Source organism: Alosa pseudoharengus, unplaced genomic scaffold, assembly GCF_046254945.1.
Source record: "Alosa pseudoharengus isolate Yale_2024_CS ecotype anadromous, Long Island Sound unplaced genomic scaffold, YU_APseudo_1.1 YU_APseudo_1.1_scf_1, whole genome shotgun sequence".
In the NCBI taxonomy this organism is placed as follows: domain Eukaryota; kingdom Metazoa; phylum Chordata; class Actinopteri; order Clupeiformes; family Clupeidae; genus Alosa; species Alosa pseudoharengus.
The window spans coordinates 34,951,997-34,967,346 of NW_027468564.1; the positions used below are offsets into that span (position 1 = coordinate 34,951,997).

General features: G+C 39.2%; 1 long non-coding RNA gene across 1 annotated transcript; it reads right to left on the reverse strand.

Annotated features, from left to right (window-relative positions):
- Positions 1–9,668: 9,668 nt before the first annotated feature.
- LOC143126222 (uncharacterized) lies at positions 9,669–11,465 on the reverse strand. The gene is made up of 3 exons (XR_012987420.1): positions 11,416–11,465; positions 9,868–9,977; positions 9,669–9,766 (listed from the first exon to the last, which is right to left on the reverse strand). It is a non-coding gene; the product is annotated as an uncharacterized LOC143126222 (long non-coding RNA).
- Between the last annotated feature and the right edge of the window lie 3,885 nt (positions 11,466–15,350).

The following is a 15,350-nucleotide window of genomic DNA, read 5'->3' on the forward strand; positions in this document are numbered from 1 at the left end:
TCACTCCCCACCAGCTCTCAATTCTCTGGTTTGCAGTAGGGTACAACCGGGACGATTGAAACGGGGGACGAATGAAACATTCCGGTTTTCTACGAGTGCAACGATGATAGACAGACATCATTTGGACAAAACATAGAGCATATTAACCTCCGTTGCTCAGCCAAATGCCATCCTGTTACGTCCTGTTATCACAGAGTTACAGGTGATAAACGATTTCTGATGGTCACAAGTTTACTTCATTAGCGGTTTATTTTTTTGATTATTAAAGAGTGTTTTTCATTTAAAGGTTTGACTTCATGCTTATTCAGTAGAGCATTTAGTGCTCTCCCCAATCCCAGACGTTCACATTGCATGTTTGTTTGTAATGGATGCAAAACATCCTATAATGCTAAATGTCTATGGGGGGACGATTGAAACACCTATTTCATTTGTCCCGACCAGGCAGTAAACCCCATTTATTCTAAGTCAATGCACACGTATCTGTGTTTATACTATATTTTATGCAGGTGAGACATGGAAAAGCAGTTTTAGAAAGATGCAAATATATTTGGGGCTATCAGGTAGGGGGTCGAGTTTTGCCATGTTAACCTATGGAGACTGACGGCCTGTGGGTCATGAAGGGCACTTTATTTGGATGTGTGGTGGCTTTAACCACATAAAAACAGAGTGAAATAACATTTTGTACTATAGAAACATTATATAATTCGAAACATGCATTATTCTAGCTATTAATGGCATAGTGCATGATATTTCCATAACCGTGAAATACGCTAATCACCATGACGGCAATGAGTTGTTAACAGACATGAACCAAGACATATCACCCAGCAGCAATCTATCTAAAATAACACATACTTGAAGTACCATTCATTCAAGTACCATTCATGTCCCTAACCTGACTCCGCCAGATGGATTTGCTCCGCAAGATGTTTTAACTTACCATTTATGAACCTAATCAACGACAATTCCCATCAAGTTTTCACGGTAGGCCCTTGGAGCCGTGGAGGATGTCTGTGTCGTTCATTCCTCCCAGCTGCATGGCTGAGACTCATAGCTTCACAGTTTACCCAGGAATACTTTCTAATTTGAATAAAACTTGCGCGATAGCTATGCTCATCTCTGTGGATGCCGTCATGTTGTTCGTTGCATCACACCTCAACCCGCCTCAAAGCCAACGCTGATTGGACGTTCGTTTGGTGAACTGCTCCAAATTTTCTTTAACGGAAAGTATCCAGACTGATCTGCGAGTGAAACCCTGAAGCTCGCGAGATCAGGATGGTCTCACGAGGCTAGTTTGTCCCAGCCAGGAGGGACGAATGAAACATAACGCACGTTCGACTTCTCCTTAAATAACTCTTGAACGGTTTTGTTCAGAGCTGTAAATGCAACTGTATTTGACAGAGGGCAGATGTAGGTTGCTAGTGACAAAATATTAACTTTCAGTGTTTTACAATGTCTTTGTAAATTACGTTTCATTAAAAAGTGTTTCATTTGCCCCGGTTCTCCATCAGCCTCGGCGTTGCTGCTGACCGTCCATCTATCTCGGCACAGGTCCTCGGGTCAGCGCACCAGAGTGCCAGAGGTATGCAAATAATAATAATCCGACAGCTTCGCTGTTATGCCCCCAATCATAAGAAAACATACAAGCACAATGTGGTCCTGCAGCCCCCAATAAGAAGAAGAAGAAGAAGAAGGAAAACAGAAACACAATGGGGTCCCAAATACAGACTAATGATTGCACAATTGAAAGATGACATTTTATACTGCCAAATGAATGGGAAAGATGCAACTAAAAACGTTTTCTATAATTTCCCAATGTAATTAGCACTTTTCAGTGTAAGAAATGGATAGTCATATAATTTATCAGCCACCCAAGGGATTCCTTGGCATTATTATCTTCACATAACTAACGTGTACTGGCATCTACACAGTGAACATCTGTACTTAGTTTACCATGTCATTGCTTTAAAAATGAGTGCACTTACGGATCCTTTATAAAAGCCCAGAAAGCGAAAAAGAGAGAAAAAGCTCTCATTTTTCTTTTCCAACAACTTTTTTTCACTCTTTTTCTCGGGACCATGAAATTGGATGGAGATGTAGCTTGTTGTGCCAGCGAAGGCCCTGTTTCCTGTGCATGTTGTCACTTTGTACATCTTCATGGTTATTCTGAAAAGAAATGGAAATTAATAATTAAGGAATGATTTGTAAATCGCAGATCTTTCCAATGAAGACCCTTCTTATCCTACTCTCATACACTTGCGTTGCGTTAATGCATGCCAGTGGGTTTTCCTGACAGTCGGGTGTGTGTACTATGCCTTGAAGCTAACCACCATAATTTGGTTGGCTGGTTCCTTGCGTTGCTGCCCATTGGTGTAGCAGAAGTTGAACATTTCTCAACTTTTTGACGGAGGTGATGGGAGGAAAGCAACGGAACCACAATACTACACTTGATCCCTTGGGGATCAATAAAGTATCTATCTATCTATCTATCTATCTATCTATCTAATAAGTTGTTATTATTATTATTATTATTATTATTATTATTATTATTATTATTATGCCAAATAAACTCCAGTGGAAATGCCAGCCAGTAATGCTTACCAAAATATTCTGAACAGGAGAGTCGGCAGGACGAGCTTTCTCACAAAACAAGGCTTAAGACTCCAAGACAAGCATCTGCAAAGAGAGGATGAGTGGCATTGCTTTTAAAGGCACAGGTACACATGCGCACAAGAGAACACCTGCAGGGAAACACACAAGGAAATGGCCTGAGGCTAGGACGGGGGAAAGTTCCGTCAACCATGACAAATGAATCGGAGGATTTTAACTTCCTTATAGTGTCATTTACATACAGGATGGTTATCATGCCAATGGTCATAAGTCATTCTGATATTTTTTTAAAAAGATACTGAATCATTTTTACATTTGTCTACAACTCTGCATCAATCTTCAATCACACCCATTATTATGACCGCCGCGCAGCGAAGCGGCCGTCATATAGGTTTAGTCAGATTTTTTTTTTTTTTCGCATGCCCAAATTTCCGTCAATGATTCCCAGGACACTGAAAGACCGGGGTACACGAAACTTGGTGGGCATGTAACCCCACTTGGATAGCATGGAACCATCGTTTTTCGTTTTGATCTGTGGCCCCCCCGCTGGACTGGACCCCCCGAAAGGAGGGTAGGGCAGACACAGTTTTCTGTGAATATCTCGAGAACCATAGGGTTTAGGAGGACCATTTTTTTTTTGTATGTTGATCTCAAGGAGCCATGTCAACCCATTCCATAACCACTCATTTCATGTATAGCGCCACCTAGTTAAACACAAAAAAGTAAAAATGAAGTGTTGTAATTGAAGGTATCTGTGACCTAACATAGTCAAAACTGCACGAAATTGGAAGTGTAGGATCATTATGACACCCTCTGTATGCACACCAAGTTTTGTGGAATTCCGTTCATGGGGGGCCACACAATAAATTAATTTATGTTACTATACACCAACTGGCCTGTAGGTGGCCGGAGACAGTTTTCTGTGAATATCTCGAGAACCGTAGGGCCTAGGAGGTCCACCTGTTTTATGTATGTAGGTCTTAAGGGGGCACGTCAACCCATCCCATTACCACTTATTTCATGTATAGCGCCACCTAGTTAAAAATTAAAAAGCAAAAAATTAGGTGTTTTCACCACAATATCTCTGGCTGACAAGGTCAAAACTGCACGAAATTAAAAGTGTAGGATCATTATGACACCCTCCGAATGCATGCCAAGTTTTGTGTACTTTCGTTCATGGGGGGCCTTACAATAAAATAATTTATGTGTACATTTAGTGACATACACCAACAAGGATTCCCGGGACACTGAAAGACCGGGGTACACAAAACTTGGTGGGCATGTACCCCCACATGGATAGCATGGAACCGTCATTTTTCGTTTTGATCTGTAGCCCCCCCGCTGGACTGGACCCCCCGAAAGGAGGGTAGGGCATACACAGTTCTCTGTGAATATCTTGAAAACTGTAGGGCCTAGGATGACCATTTTTTTCCGTATGTTTGCCTCCAGGGGTCATGTTAACCCATTTCATGTGCACACATGTGCACAAACAGATACACACACACACACACACACACACACACATTCACAGTAATCATACGTATGACACATACACAGTAGACATATGTACACTTGCATGCACAGGCACATACGCAGGCACACACACAAGCACGCACACACACACACACACACACACACACACACACACACACACTCACACACACACACACCCACACACATAACATAACACAAACAATCAAGAATTTCTCAGAATTATGAACAGGCAAGATGGTTGTATAAAATTAATTTTACATGTAAAATCTATGAACTAATCATGTTTTGGTACTTGTTGTCTAGCAGATACCAGTGAGAATTGAGTGTGGATAATGCAATTTAGTGAGACAGTTAGAATCATATAGGCCTTTTCAGCGTGATTTCTTTTTGTGGAAAAAATGTGCTGGACTGGGCGGCGGTCATATTTTGTACCGCTCTGCGGTACATCTAGTCATGGTAGAGTAGGCCTATTTCATGAACTCTTCACTCAACACATGACAAACCATATACCAAAATAAAATGCCTCTGTAGGCTGCAATAAGCTGTTCCTGACAGGGCTGTAGTGGAAGCTAAACACAAGTGAACGCCATTTACGCACTCCTGAATTTCAGGAGAACGGGGTAAGATTAGCCATTTTTACATTCTTCATCATTCTAATGTGTCAAAGAGGTTTTGTTTTGTAATCTTCACACCAAACAAAAAATAAAGTGTTTTACTACTTCTGTAACCAACAACTCTTTGATAACTTATAAGGGTAGAGATATGCTGTCTGCAAAAAGGTTGGTCTTGTGGCACAGCTCACCCCATATGTGGGGTAAGATGAGCCTCCAGTACATTTAAGGTAAGTTGGGCCAAAACAAAGATTTCAGGTAAAACATTTTTATTTTCTTCAAACAATAATTTAATTTCTACAAACAGTAGAAAAAAAACATAACATTTAACTGGGAATTTGCCAAATATAGGGGCAGCCGTGGCCTACTGGTTAGGGATTCGGACTTGTTACCGGAGGGTTGCCGGTTCGAACCCCGACCAGTAGGCACGGCTGAAGTGCCCTTGAGCAAGGCCCCTAACCCCTAACCCCTCAGGCAGCTCACTGCGTCGGGATTAGTGTGTCTTCACCTCACTGTGTGCTGAGTGTGTTTCACTAATTCTGTTTACCTTTAAAATAACCTATTTAAAGGTAAACTATGCAGTATTGGCAATTTCCTTACTGTTTTCTCAGTTTTTGCTTCTTTTTCGCTGGCTCTGTCATGACAAATGTCTGAGAAACTCCATCGCTACCTTTTTCTAGCCGGTGCCTGGCGTGTATGTATTTGAATGCAGTAAAGCAATTCGTTACACTCGTTATACTTCCTGACACTGAGGCCGTCGGCCCGCGGGCCCACAGTTGCAAGGGTGGTTTTTCCGCTCACAGGCGCTAGGTGGAAGCGAGACGGCCACCATTCAACCCGAAAAAAGTCATATAACCATTCCAATCGCTCTGAAGCTGTTAAATGAAGGTAAATTAAGCTAAAACATGTGCACATTAAGCTAAAAATCCTGCATAGTGTACCTTTAATTAAGTCAGATGAATTTTGACAGATGAAGTTAGCTGGCTCAACTTACCCCAGCTCTAGTGGCATATCTTACCCCACAAACACCATTTGGAAAGAAAATGCCTCCCAACAACCTAGGGTAACATTCATGATTTTGTTCATTTCTAAAAGGGCAATTGAGGTGTAATGCATCTGAATAGTGTTCTATTCACGTTTTCTCTAAATCACCCTAACTCTGGACATGAATGGAATCTGCTTGGAGGTTAAAACAAAAAATATTTTTACACATATATTTCCTACCACATTTGCCATGTGCTGTACCTTTCCACATATTCTCAGTAATGATTCTGTGTGCATGTCATGTAAACCAGTTTGGGATGCCTGGAGCCATAGTGCACATTGTCCCCAATATTTGTACATATTCTACATTCATTATACACCCCAGTGGATGTCTTTGAACTTTAAACAGAAAATTAAATCCACTGTGGATTGTAGAAAGAATGCTATAAGGAACTGAATTCAAACACACCTAGAACCTTAATGTCATTGTGGTTCATTGAGATATGTTGTAATTTTTTGGTTAAGGACTGGCATAGAGACAATAGAACTGCTTGGACCGATAAACTTGCTCGTCTTTACCTGTGTACATCTTCACACACAAGGAAGGCTTCACATCACATGAGGGATGATGCCTCCGCAATAGCCTTCACTGAAATACTGTGAGATTTCTTACAATCTGAAGTTACCAAACCAGAGATAGTAGTTCAACTTCACAGACAGGAATGCATCTACTCTGATCAGTTTCAACGAGGAGTCAATTCTGAATAAATTCCAAGAATGAATAATAATAATAAAAAAAAGATGTGCTGTATTAACTGTGTCGTTGAAGGATCATCCCAGGGAAACATGGCTGCAAGGAGCCCAGGTTGAAGATTTTATAGGAATGCATACGGTTGGCTTTATGCTTGTGTATTGAAGGAAATAATTCTGTATTAATATTTTATGTGAATAGTTTAATGATTCAAGTCTTTATGACTTGAATACTGTGTAGTTCTTATGGTCATTTGTGATTTTGTACCCATGTGTACCCTGTGTGTGTGTCTTTGGTCTGTATGCAAGCATCCTTTGTTTATCCTTGAATTCAGTGAAAGCCTGTCTATAGCCCCTTGCCTATCACCAGGTGTGAAATGTTGATGTTTGTAGAACCGCATGTGTCCAAGCCTCTGAAGGACTTCCCAGGAAAGGGGGTAGTTTTAATTAAAAGACAATAGAAGCTGGCCAGATGTCACCCAAAAGGCCACATCCCCCATACACCACACCTTTACCTTGCATATTCATACCAGTAGGTCACTCCCTCTCTTTGTATGTTACTTTAAATATGGTCTCTGTTAGTCAGAGAAGTTAGAGAAATACTGAGAACATCTGGTGGAAACCAATGATGGGGTGACCCAAACATGTACCTCTCTCCCTTGAGGGCCACTGGCCCTCATTGAAAAGAATAAAGCCTGGATCCTGATCTTCATCGTTCTGATTGAGTCTTAAGAGAAATATGGTAGTAAAAAATATACTATCAGTATCACATGGAACATTCTACCAGAAACGTGTTAACTGTCTTCAGGTATACAGTAGGCATGCAGATCTTCAAGACGCATTGCATTCACAAGATATCTGACTCAAGGAAGAACCAAGGAAAAATATCATGTTACATTTCCTTGTGTGAACACTTTAGGCAGATTCTTTTTAATTTGTTCCCACTCACATGATCACCATCATGTATAGAGAAGTAGATTAAGATGAAGTTTTCTCATTTTCATATAAACCAACAAATAATTGGTTATGAGTTGATAGATAGCACTCCGTAAATTTGATTGTCATCCCAAGGAAACGTGGCTGCAATGAAATCAGGTTGAAGATTGTATAGGCATGCATGCGGTTGGTTGCATGCTTGTGTATCACATGGAACATACTAGCAGAAACGTGTGTTATCTGTCCTGGAATTGTTCAAATGAATGATATTTGTATAATCCAAAACAGTCTGACTACTGATTGCATAACTGAATTGTGTTAGTTTTGTCTGTAAAGGAATATGACATTCATGAGGTTATTAGATATTGACATTCCATTGATATTTATGTCTTGAGGTTATTAGATATTGTATTCACCTACAAAAATGCTGCTATCTTTGGTCATATAATGAGATCTGGGTAAATGTGATTTTTTCCTATGGGAAAATAGCATGGAAATATTGAAAAAAATCTATGACGACGAAGTCTGAAATGCATACATTTTTCCTTACACAGTTTTGTCATCTGATTTCAATTGGATTTTATTTTCTTAGGTACATTAGCTAACCAAAGCTAACGACTCATTGCAAGTTACACGCCAAGTTGGCATTTTATTATTATGGTTACATTATGAAATATACAAGCATACACATGACCCTGTTAAAATAATAATAACTAGATGTACCGCAGAGCGGTACAAAATATGACCGCCGCCCAGTCCAGCACATTTTTTCCACAAAAAGAAATCACGCTGAAAGACCTATATGATTCTAACTGTCTCACTAAATTGCATTATCCACACTCAATTCTCACTGGTATCTGCTAGACAACAAGTACCAAAACATGATTAGTTCATAGATTTCACATGTAAAATTAATTTTATACAACCCCACCTCCATCTTGCCTGTTCATAATTCTGAGAAATTCTTGATTGTTTGTGTTATGTTTATGTTATGTGTGTGGGTGTGTGTGTGTGTGAGTGTGTGTGTGTGTGTGCGTGCTTGTGTGTGTGCCTGCGTATGTGCCTGTGCATGCAAGCGTACATATGTCTACTGTGTTAGTATGTGTCATACGTATGATTACTGTGAATGTACACTCTCAAAAAGGATGTGTTGGAAACAACACATTTTTAACACATCAATGTGTTTAGGTAAGGACAACACATTTTGTGTTATTTTTTGTGTTAAACCCATGTACTGTGTTGATATTTTAACACACCTGTGTGTTATAGTTGACACAATTTGGTTATGGTTAACACAGTTACTGTGTTTATATTTTAACACACCTGTGTGTAAATAGTTGACACAATTTGTCAATTTGGTTATTGTTACTTTCATTTGGTTATGGTTATGCTTTTGTCCAAAGCCACATACAAATACAAGACAATATAATACTTACATTTAACAGGGAGCAAATTAAGATGTTGGTCAGACTATTAGAAGGATAATAGCAATAATAAACAACAATGTCAATTCAATCACAGCATAATGAAGTGCATGTTGTCGTTTTATTTATATTTTTAGTATATTTATGGATCTTAGCAGATAAGACAATTATGAAATTATTTAAACCAAATAGTGTGTGCAATAAAAGATGAATTCCTGACAGCCTAATGTGAAATTATGTATTATTTATTACAAATATTGTACACATAAACATTACACAAGTTCATAACGAGGGTTTACAAAAATATCATTGTTAAAAAATATCAAATGTATTGGTCTAAAATCAATTAAATCTCTTATACTAATTAGTTTAAAGTCCTCTGTTCTCTGGACAGCAATTGCATGGAAATGGTTATGGAAAAACAAGTATCCTTAAGAAAAACATTTTGATTTTCACTTTCTGGTGAAATGTGCATAACTTCTCAAACCGTTTTCCTTAAGAGGAATGGCAAGTTTGTCGTTTTCTGCAACAATGATGTATTGGGCGGAGGCGGAGGGATCTCCAATGCACACCAAGTGGGGCTGGGGATGTTCTACTGGTCTAGCAGGAGGATTGTTCAGCACACTGGAAATGCTGGTTCCAGTCTGTTATTTTAAAGAAAGAACAAGAACATAAACAAGTCATTAGACATATGCAGGGTTTCAAGCAATTTACAAATTGACAATACTCATTTAACATTATACCAGATATAACATTGCACCATAAAACATACAATATAGGCGTTCCGTCCTGTAAGCACACAAAAGAAACATTTACTATATGAGGGGCCTACCGGTTTTATATCCAAAATGTAGCCCGAAGCTGACTTCACACTGCATTTGGTGTTCCCTTTGCCCCTGCCTGATGCAGTGGGGGGCAGCAGATGGACAAGCTTATGAAGAGCTCTGTAACATGAAACTATAAAAACAAACAAATTTAGTAAACTCTTACTTTCTTGTTAAAATAAATTGCATTCATTCACTGTAGCACAAAAGCTTAATAGAGATAATTCCTCCTACCATCAATCATGCTCAGGAACTGGTGGCAAGGCAGCTGCAGGTTCACTTGTGGACATTCCCTCCCATTTTCGGATGAACAGCAGCTTTTCCAGGAAACATCTTTCCAAATTCTGTGTCAAAGTACATAAATGGACAAAATACAGTCATTTGAATAATTAGAATGATATCAGAGGGGTTAAAGACAGTTCATCCAACTATCATTATTTTCATCTTTATTTTACTATTTTTATTACAAATAGGTCATTTGAAAAATTAGAATGATATCAGAGGGATTAAAGACAATTCATCCAACTTTCATTATTTTCATTGTCCCAAAACAATATGCACTCACCAAATATGGCATGTCCACAAAGCGTGTAAACTCTGCAAAAACCTCCAACGTTGGATGTCTAGCAGCAATCCACAACCTTGTAGCTGCAACAAAATAGATTATTATAAATTTGATTTCACACCATATTGTGAACACATAACTTATTTCAACTTCCATACTGTTTATTTTTTAAATCATTCAGCATTTCCAAAATAAGAACACACAATCTGGGTGACTAACGTTAGCGAACTGGTCAGAAACGAAATGTTACTTTAGGTTATTATCAAAATGGCAGCATTGATTACTGTTTCATTAATGCGTCACATTATTGCTTAACCTGCACCCCCCCAAAAAAAAAACTACACACTCTATAAACTATAAAAGATCATCATAACGTTGTGCATAGATGTAGAAGCTAGTTCAACACTGGGTCTACTAACTGCATGCAATATCGTTTCATCAAACTCTATTCACTAACGTTAGTGTCGCGTTCGGAATGCAAATGTGTTTTCCCTTGGCAGCGTGGTAGCTTCTAAATGCATTAAGTTCATTCATCATCGTTAACTTGCTAGACTATTTGGAGCAAAAGAGATATAACTGCATAGGCCTATAACAAAAACGACTACATTCACGTTACCTGACCTTATGTCTATTATGGCTTGTAACGTAACCACCGATTGTTCAGAATAAAACGGTCACCGTTATCTATGCAAGTAAAAGTGAATCAGCTGCTAAATAAATAACGGTGGTTATCATGATTTATAGTAGTTATAGTAAGTTAGATAGTGTTGTAACTTATCGTAATTTGTAACGTAGATAGTAGTTTGTAGTTTTGACATCCTGAGCCATAACGTTAGCATTTCATACCTTGTTAGCACTACAAGGTCATACCAGTTCCCACAAACCTTGCTAACGTTAGCTGTCCATAGCTAAAACTTTAGCAGCTACCCAAAATGCGGATTTACCCACATAGTAATACGAGATGACGTAACGTTAGAATATTTTAGTTTCTACATGTATGCCAGTGTTTTTCAGAGTGTGTTAATGTAAGGTCAGGATTGACTTAACATGGACTAGCATAACGATTGCTAATCAATAACCTAACGTTAGCTGCTAGAGCTACTTGGCTAACAATCGATGCTGGACTTTATTATCATTTAACCTTTACAATATTGCAAGTTGCAACAGTCTTTAAAATAAACATAACAAATACGTCTGAAGACATGGGTCTACCTTACCTTTTATTCAGACATTTAATTCCACTCTATGTGCCACTTGCAACTTCTTCCAGTGCTGAGAAAAGAACCTCTCCTCTCAGGGTAACGGCTCATCCAGGACACCAGGGATTGGCCAATAATTTAACACATTTTGTGTTTGGCAGTATAGACCTCTCCAGAATATATCCCGCCTCCTAGCTTCCGTATCCATCCAACTTCCGGGCGTGGATTGTCTATGGGAAATAACATGGCGTTTTGAAAGATTGTACCTGTCAAACTCTGTAGGTGACAAAGTAGAAAAAGCTGCTGGGCAGATTGGCCTACACACTTCTGCCATCTAGTTTCCACTGGATTTTTTGATTTTCGGTGCCGTTTAAGTAGTATAGTCTATAGTATACTACTTAAACGGCACCGACAATCAAAAAATCCAGTGGAAACTATATGGCAGAAGTGTGTAGGCCAATCTGCCCACCAGCTTTTTCAACTTCGCTACCTACAGATGTTTTACCGGTATGATATTTCGAAACGCCATGTTATTTCTCATAGACAATCCACGCCCGGAAGTTGGATGGATACGGAAGTTACAGAGGCGGGACTTATTCTGGAGAGGTCAATTAGGGGTTTGCACGGACGTCACGTTCTGGCCGGTAACCATGGTAACCCAGCACGCGCGGCCATATTGGCGGTACTCGGTGAATGAAGTACAATGGAGTATTATGCACTTTGGATATCTTACGTGATTGTAGCCGTGTCTAAACAACAGAAAAGCTCATCAAAATGCGTCTAAGATGCAAAGGCATATAGGGCAGGACTTGGACCACAAGAAAAGGCGCGATGTTTCGAGAAATTACAGTTTATTGGCAGCGCAGATCCATATGAGTTGGGTGAGGGAGACGAAGTACCAAGTTCAACCACAAGCGCCCCCCTTCTTCTGATAACTTCTGGCATTATTCTCCTTTCTCCCTGGTTTTTTAATAACTTTTGGAAGTCGATACCTACACCAGATGTTTTTCTCAGTCTGACCTATTGGTACAACCTAAAACACGGCAATAATTAACCATTTTCCTTGACGATGTTAGGGATTTACTTCAGTGCCTAATGCTTTCTAATGAGGCGAGTACCTCCACTATGGCAACGTCCAGATCTGATGACACGCCGTGCAAACCCCTAATATTCCAGTAATATAACACAGTAACAACACAAAATAACACAAATTGTGTTCAAATTGTGATAACACAAAAAATGTGTAATTATTTAACACATCATTTTTGAGAGTGTATGTGTGTGTGTGTATCTGTTTGTGCACATGTGTGCACATGAAATGGGTTAACATGACCCCTGGAGGCAAACATACGGAAAAAAATGGTCATCCTAGGCCCTACAGTTCTCAAGATATTCACAGAGAACTGTGTCTGCCCTACCCTCCTTTCGGGGGGTCCAGTCCAGCGGGGGGGCTACCTACAGGCCAGTTGGTGTATAGTAACATAAATTAATTTATTGTGTGGCCCCCCATGAACGGAATTCCACAAAATTTGGCGTGCATACAGAGAGTGTCATAAGGATCCTACACTTCCAATTTCGTGCAGTTTTGACTATGTTAGGTCACAGATACCTTCAATTACAACACCTCATTTTTACTTTTTTGTGTTTAACTAGGTGGCGCTATACATGAAATAAGTGGTTATGGAATGGGTTGACATGGCCCCTTGAGATCAACAAACATAAAAAAAATGGTCCTCCTAAACCCTACGGTTTTCGAGATATTCACAGAAAACTGTGTCTGCCCTACCCTCCTTTCGGGGGTCCAGTCCAGCGGGGGGGCTACAGATCAAAACGAAAAACGATGGTTCCATGCTATCCATGTGGGGTTACATGCCCACCAAGTTTCGTGTACCCCGGTCTTTCAGTGTCCCGGGACTCATTGACGGAAATTTGGGCATTCGAAAAAGAAAAAAAAAAAAAGAAAAAAATCTGACTAAACCTATATGACCGCCGCTTCGCTGCGCGGCGGTCATAATAATAATAATAATATTTTTACAGAAGGAGGAAAAAGTAAAGGTTATGTAGGCACATAGCCAAAAATGAACAAATAGCACATTGCATATATTTAAAAAAAATATATCAGAATGACTTATGACCATTGGCATGATAACCATAAGGAAGTTAAAATCCCCTGATTCAGTTGACTGGGTTTTTCCTCCTCCCCTCAGGCCATTTCCTTGTGTGTTTCCCTGCAGGTGTTTTTAATTTGTGTATTTCCCTGCAGGTGTGCTCTTGTGCGTAGGTGTACCTGTGCTTTTAAAAGCAAGGCCACTCATCCTCTCTGCTTGTCTTGGAGTCTTGGTCTTAAGCCAGAGCTGTTTTGTAAGAAAGCTCGTCCTGCCGACTGTCCTATTCAGAATATTTTGGTAAGCGTTAGTGGCTGGCATTTCCTCTGTTGTTTATTTTCTTAAATTATAATAATAATATAATAATAACTATATAGAAATTCAATTCCAAGGAATTACCAGTGCATGAAAATGCAGAAAGTGTTATGTAAAATATCATGTATAGTTAAAACAGATAATGCAGAGATGGTTACTAAGATGTTCCTAGGATAGACATGTTGGTTGCATAGTTTAATGAAAGTTGATAAAAGTAGGCTGTTTAAAAGTTGAATATAAATAGTTAAAAAGTTGTTGATAGACCAATAGTTAAATGGATGTTGATACACATAGTATAATGAATGTTGATTGTTTAAAAGTTGTTGATAGACTGATAGTTTAATGCATGTTGATAGGCAAATAGTTTAATGGATGTTGATGGACATAATGTTTAATGGATGTTGATAGGTAGACTAGTACTACTACTACTACTACTACTACTAATAATAATAATAATACATTTTATTTAAAGCGCCTTTCATGTCACCAAAGGACACTGCACAACAAGACAAGAGAACATAGACATAAAAGCACCATAAAAGCATCAAACAGGGACATTAAGTAGACAAGAGAACATGGACATAAAGGCAACATAAAAGCAATATACAGGGACAATACATGTGACTGGACACTTAGTAAAATAGACTATACATTCAACAGGAGACAAACATTGGCAACAAAATAGAAGCAGAAAGTTTAATGGATGTTGATGGACATAGTTTAATGCATGTTGATAGGTAGATAGTTAATGGATGTTGATACACCTAATTTAATAAATCTTGACAGGCACCAAAATCGCAAAATTGCAACAAACAACAACACTGATTAAAACTGAAGATAGATCCACGTAGCCTATGGTGTCAAATATCATTTGTAGCCTACTCTCTACCATTAGATGGCAGACATCCAGAGCTTCGATTCAAGTCCAAACAGCCAATGAGAAAATGTGCATGTTTGTATTGACGTTGAAGTGATAGTATTTTTGAAATAGTTTTGCACAAATTGCAGCAGAAATACACCAAATGGTGAATAAAATGTTTGTGAATGTAAATGGAGGTGCGTCTTTGCATTGGGCTACTTGCACAAAAAACTGTAAGCTTAGGCTACGCCTGTTTGTTTTCCGGTGGTGTGTTTGAGCCTGCCGCTTTTGTTAATGTAATAAGTGTCTACACGGACCCAGTTGGGTGTTGCATCTAGTGAATCAGCACGTTACTATAAAGAAGGATTTATGTGTGTGTTAACATTTTTATTATTGAGCAAACAAGATATTGAGTGTCAAGAGACTCGGAGTGAAGATGTAGCCTAAGGAGCAGAATATAACAGAAGATGCCGTTACAACACAGTTAACGCTCCACCGGAAAACAAATGAGCACTCGTGAAGGTACTGTAGCTCTTTGCGCGACAGTCCACTAAGCATATTTCGACCCTTTGTCCATAGCTGGAGATGGCAGTGGTAAACGTGATCACAGTGTCCGTAATCGACGTGGTAGGTCTACAGACAGCAGGGGTGGTAAAAAAATAGGGCTCTGAAGA